Source organism: Condylura cristata, unplaced genomic scaffold, assembly GCF_000260355.1.
Source record: "Condylura cristata isolate star-nosed mole 26May11 unplaced genomic scaffold, ConCri1.0 scaffold00003, whole genome shotgun sequence".
NCBI lineage: Eukaryota > Metazoa > Chordata > Mammalia > Eulipotyphla > Talpidae > Condylura > Condylura cristata.
The window spans coordinates 72,921,636-72,927,819 of NW_004567104.1; the positions used below are offsets into that span (position 1 = coordinate 72,921,636).

The 6,184-nt window shown below is 44.8% G+C and overlaps 1 protein-coding gene across 1 annotated transcript in view; it reads right to left on the bottom strand.

The window, feature by feature from the left end:
- Positions 1–3,571: 3,571 nt before the first annotated feature.
- TMEM50B (transmembrane protein 50B) overlaps positions 3,572–6,184 on the bottom strand; it is a 14,465-nt gene continuing 11,852 nt past the window's right edge. Inside the window, exon 5 of the mRNA XM_012734787.1 lies at positions 3,572–4,920. The gene's annotated coding sequence lies outside the window, so the exon portion shown is untranslated. The remainder of the gene's footprint in view (positions 4,921–6,184) is intronic.

Below are 6,184 nucleotides of genomic sequence, written 5' to 3' on the forward strand. Positions count from 1 at the left end.
CCACCCCACCCCCACCCCGCTGGCAGCATCCACACCTGGATTTCCGGCTCCTCCTTTTGCTAATTCTCCATTCTGCCCTTCAAAAGGCAACCCTCTCAGCAGTTTATCCCAATTTTCTCAAAATATCCAGGATATTGCCAGCTTTGCAGTAGTAAAAAAAAAAATGCACAAATTTAGAGATTTAATTGGCTTTAGTAACCAACTGAGGGATCGCAGCATCCCATCTTGGTGTTGTGAGGCCTCACACAAAATAGAGAGAATGTGTGGGGGTCAGGTTATTAGCAAAAGAAAGATAGTTTTGGGTAAAACCAGCTTGCCTCGGGTGTAGACCACGTGGGCGCCATCAGGGTGCTCCAGATTCCCTTGAGATCCACTTTGGGGAGAGGGCAAAACTGCAGCTAGGCCTGGCACAAATGACTCCACGGAGCTTGCTCCTTTGCTTTTTAAAAATTTTTATTCCTGTTTGGCAAAGAACTGAGGTGTAGGCTAGAGGTGCAGGGGTGAGAGAACTCACCAGTGGGGAGCAGAACAGGCGGATTTACTATAACACGCTGCTAAGGGGGCAGGCTCCTGGCCCACCTCCCAGCCCCCCAGGCCTGGCCTGCGCCCCCCCCAGTGGGGAGCAGAACAGGCGGATTTACTATAACACGCTGCTAAGGGGGCAGGCTCGCGGCCCACCCCCAGGCCCCCCAGGCCTGGCCTGCGCCCCCCTCCCAGTCCCCCATGTCCTGGCCTGGCCTGCGCCCACCTCCCAGCCCCCCACGCCCTGGCCTGGCCTGCGCCCACCTCCCAGCCAACCACGGCCTGGCCTGCACCCACCACCTGCCCTCAGAGGCACTAAAGCCTTAGAAAGCCTCTGGCGGCTTGGAACCCCCTTTATCTGTCTGCCTGAGGGGAGAGCGAACCTGCCCAGAGCTTGCAGGCACTAGCGCCCCAGACTGGGGAGGCAGACTTGAGCCTCGTCTCCCATCTCCCGCCCACTTCCAACAGCAGCAGCCTTCTTTTCTCAACGTTGGTGTCATAATATTGGCTTCTGGGTGCCTCAGGCAGTGAGGCATTGTCAACAGCCTACTTGTGAAAACAGAACTCCCTGATCAATATTCATGGCACCTTCCAGTAATTTGCAGAGTGTGGAAAAATTGGAGTTGCCTCAAGCCCAGCAGAGGTGGAACAAGGGCACTCGCCTCGCTGCTCCTCAGACTATAAACAAGAGCACTAATTCTAATGATCACTTCAGGCTCTGCCTTTGTTTTCAGTCAAAGGTATAGGAAAAGTAATCAACAATAAGTGTTACTCAAGTAACAATTCCTACTTTCCCTCTTACAAATAACAATTTCTACTACCAGTAGTTTCCACTTCACTCTTTCCTGTCTGAACACAGAACAGTGAAGAGGTTGCTCTGAAACAGCAGCAAAACTGTTACCAACAAAATGTGACTGTTTAAACAGGTATGGGATGTCTCTTAAGGATTTCGGGTTTTTCCTTGATATCAAAATGTCTAATAAAAGTAGCCCCAACCTTTTATCAAGTTAAACAGAATCAAAATGCCTATGACAGGCGCCGAGGAAGAAGCGGGATGAAGGTGGATGGGTAAGGGTCATCGGCTGTCAGGGACATCATCGCTGTGAGCAAGCACCCTGCGGGATCAGCAGCATCAGCAGCATCAGTGGGCGGGACCAACGGCTGAGCCTGGAGCCCCTGGTGCAACCTGCACGACCTACCGACCTACCGACCTACCGTTGGAACAGGCCACTCCCTTCAGTAGACTTGTTTAAAGTTCTTGCCTTCCTGTAGGGTAAATGAATTCATCAGACTTTTTCTGCCACTAGCCTCGGTGGCTGGCACCTTCTGTCGACACAGAAGGTGGCTGAGCACGCGGGGAAGGCACGGGGCTGTGTGCCCGACTGTGGACACGTGGAGCATAGGTGTGGGTGTGCGTAAGCTGAGCCTAGAGGCTGGGCTCTAAGGGCGGCGTCCCTCAGAGACCGCTCCGGCTACGAGAGGACGCGTGGCGTGACTGCAGACGAGGCAAGACTAGGGCTGGGAGGCTCCTGCCTGTGGCCCACCCCGCAATCTCCCTGGCCCACGGCCGGGCGTGCCTGTGTACCTGGTTCCCTGAGAGAGCATTAAAGCCTCAACATGCACCAAAGGCTCCAGAACGCTCACTGACTCCCTGAACACACTGTGACCCCGCCCTGTGCTTGCTGGCATGAGACTGACCAGCAAGTTGCAGCTACCTCACAGAACAATCCTGACTTAAAGAACGCCTGTGGTTCTCTCAGGTTGTTAGGGAAGTTCTGTGCCTGTGAAAAATAGTACTTTATTTTCCTGATATGTTTGTCTTAATGTGATCTTTTGTTTCTTTCTGCGAGAATAACCCCCACTTACCCTGTCTGTATAAGCTGGACCCTACTTCAGGAAGGGGCAAAGAAAGCAGCTGGCCGGGATCCTTCTCCCAATGGACTGCTTTCAAATTTGGGCTCCAAAGATAAAATCTTCTTTCCTCCACCTGATGGTGATTACTTTTAAACTTACTTATTTAGTAATTAAATCTAAAATGGAGCCATCTGGGGCCCTCTCTAGTAGCACAACAGGTTAAAGCGCAGCACTATGAAACCAGTCACAGCCACTGCAGCCCGCGTTCGATCGCTGGCCAGGGAGCTGACCCATGTGGCACACAGACCTCCTCTCCTTTCTCCCTGCTGCTCCCCTCAGCAGTGTATTTCAATCAATCTGATTGTTCTGTTCCCACTCAATCTCTGATGAATCCTCGCACCAACTGCCCCCTGCCCCACACCTCTGGCCTATACCCCAGGTCTTGTATGCATAAATAAATAAATCTCTAAAAAATTTATCAAAATAAAATGGAACCATGAAATCAGCTCCTGAATTGACATTATGATTAAAAGCACCCATCATCCATCATTTAAAAAAAAAATTAGAAAAACTGAGTTCAAAGCGTCTGTGTCAAACACTTTTGGGCCTCCTGTTCCAGCAGCAAATGTTGCATGGTTGACAGCATCAACCTTCCTGTCTTGATTCTGCTGCTTTCCTATGCTGGCATGCATCAGCTTCTACAACGGAAAAACTGCAACTCAGGTTTTTCATCAGTGGCAATACCACAAAGAATACAAAAAGGATTTCAATCAGTGAAATAAAGTAGAATGTTCTGGTAATACTGGGCTATACACAAACACTAAAGGCACTGACATTCAACAGTCACTCACCCTGAGTAACAGGGAGATGTGTATTCGTAGAACCCGTCTTTAAATTAGTATGAAGGAGTCTACCTTTTCTAACTCGGTGTCTGTGAAAGTAGATATAACATAATTTCCTTTCTGAAATCGGGAAACAGGGAAATTAAACGATTTGCTCACAAATTCAGGGCAGAGTCAAGAATAGGGGAAAAAACAACTATTTGTTAGTTTTCTGAGATGTCTTCATTAGCCTTCATATTGGCATTTTAGATGTGTGAATATATTTCTCTTCATAGAAATAAACTGCTTCTTTGACTGAATAATTAAATAACAAACAGCAAACCAATTTTATGGCTCATTTTCTCCAACAGATCTGAAGGTATCAGAAGTAATATTTATTGCAATAGGTTACAAGAGAATGGAAACGAGTACTTAGTCTTACAATGTGTTGGAAGCAAGACAAAGTTTACTGACATTGTGAGGACAAAACAACAAAGAAGGAATCAAACAAGATGATCTAGATAAAGGCACAGCATTCCACAACTGCTTCATACTCTGTGCAGTCAATGCCCTCACAGACGGCAGAAGTTAAGCAAATAAGGCTTGCACTAGAAGCTGCATATAATACCATTGATATTATTCTGTCTTATAGCCAAAGTCTAGAAAATTGCCTTTTCCCTATAGAACAAACCTATGTAAGGAAGAGTGTCCTAAGGGGTGAACACACGCGTGCAAATACAGTGTTTCAAAGCTGGCAAAAGATGTTTCTGGGGAGTATGAGCTTTCAGGCGGAAGATATATTCTGCAGGAAGAGCTCCCCAGAGCTTGAGAGCTGGAGTGAAAAGATTTGCAGCCTAACTGATTTTTCACTAGTCCATAGTAATTCTCACTGGGAAGAACTGCTTTAACTTGAAACTAATTACTCTGCTTTGGTTATATGGTTCATGCTGTTAAACTGCAGTTGCTCACACTTGCTTACTATTGAATTTTGTATTGTCAGATAATGCAGCTGAAGAGTGACCTCCACTGGACAGACTGCTCAAGCGACCTTTTAAGAAGCACACTGCTGAGCTGTCTTAGTCTTTCACATTAACCGTACAAAACTGAGTTTATCTGATCAAGCATTACCCATCACTTCTCAAAGTCACACTGAAAACTTTTAAAAGAGGCTTTCAAAACCAGGTATTTAAAAAATCTCCATATAAAAGTCCATTTTTAATACATAAGAACACTTTTCCTTGTAAAAAAAAATCTCACTTTTAAGCCAAAATAAATTATAATTTGTTCTTTGTAATGGCTCAGTGCTTATTTCAAACAAGTGGAACTGTATTTTCTGCCCAAGTTCAGAAATCAGAGAATCTAAAACCAGGTAGTGATCTTTCAATGACATGTGGCAGCCTTGGCATCGTGAACACATCAAGCTTCCCATCCTAGGAATAAAAAACCAATACCCATCATCCCAACTATACAGTTTCATGTTATGTACAGATTAACAGTCGAGGCAATGAAAAATGACAAAAATTTTCAGGAACATATTTCAAAACTCAGCGTGTGAAGTGTAAAGAAACAAAACATTTAATGTACAATCTCTCCCATTTGGCAATGTGTAAATTATACTGAAAGATAAAAACTTATCTACAAATATAACAAAAGGAAAATGTGATTTAAGAAGTGGTCTCAGGTCCATAGTTCTTCGGTTCTTCCAAATTTGTAGATCAGAGTGCTAGAAAGACATGAAAATAAATTGTGAGGAAATATCACAGGGAATCAACCTATATTACAAAGCCATAATAATCAAAACTGTGTGGTACTGAAGCATGAACAGACATACAGACCAGTGGATTCAGGTAGAAAACCCAGATATAAACCCACAGGTTTATGGACAGCTAATCTTTGACAAAGGAGCAAAGAAAATACAGTGGAGCAAAGAAGGTTTGTTCAGCAAACGGTGCTGGGAAAACTGGGAAGCTACATGCAAAAAAAATGAAACTACCTCACACCATACACAAAAATCAACTCAAAGTAGATTAAAGGCCTAGACATAAGAAACCATAAAATACCTGGACGCAAAGATGGGCCAAATGCTATATGACATACACTTCAGCGACATCTTTAAAGATACAGCACCCAATGCAGTAATGGTGAAGGCAAGGATAAATAAATGGGACTACATCAAGTTTAAGAGCTTCTGTACAGCATAAGAGATATTACAAAAGACAGACATCCCAATGATTGGGAAAAAATTTTCTCACACAAACTAGTGATAAAAGATTGATTACAAAGATATACAAAGAACTGATGAAGCACAACAAAAATAAACAACCCCATCAAAAAATGGGCAGAGGAGCTAAAAAGACACTTCTCCAAGGAGGAAATGCAGATGGCCAAGAAGCATATAAAAAAATGTCCAACATCACTTGTAATAAGGGAGATGCAAATTAAAACCACAATGAGATACCACTTCACCCCAGTGAGAATGGCACGTCTTCAAACAACTAGCAACAACAAATGTTGGCGAGGATGTGGAGAAAAAGGAACTCTCCTTTTACTGCTGGTGGGAATGCAAACATACTAGTACAACCACTATGGAAAACTGTTTGGAGGTTCCTCAAACTGCTAAAGATGGAGCTTCCATAGGACCCAGCAATCCCACTCCTAGGTATCTCTACTCAAAAGACACAAAAACACTGATTCAAAAAGATACTTGCACCCCCATGTTTACAGCTGCTTTATTTACAACTGGAAAGACATGGAAACAGCCCAAATGCCCAAAAGTGGATGACGGATTAAAAAGATGTGGTACAGGCCCTCCCTGATGGCGCAGCAGGTTAAAGCACTGCACTAAGAAGCTAAGGCCACTTCTGCATGAGTTCGATCCTTGCCTGCCCCGGAGGAGATCCACATGGTAAGGCAGACCTCTCCTGACCTGCCCGCTGCTCCCCTCAGCAGTGTACTTCATCGATCTGCCTGTTCTGCACCCCACTCTG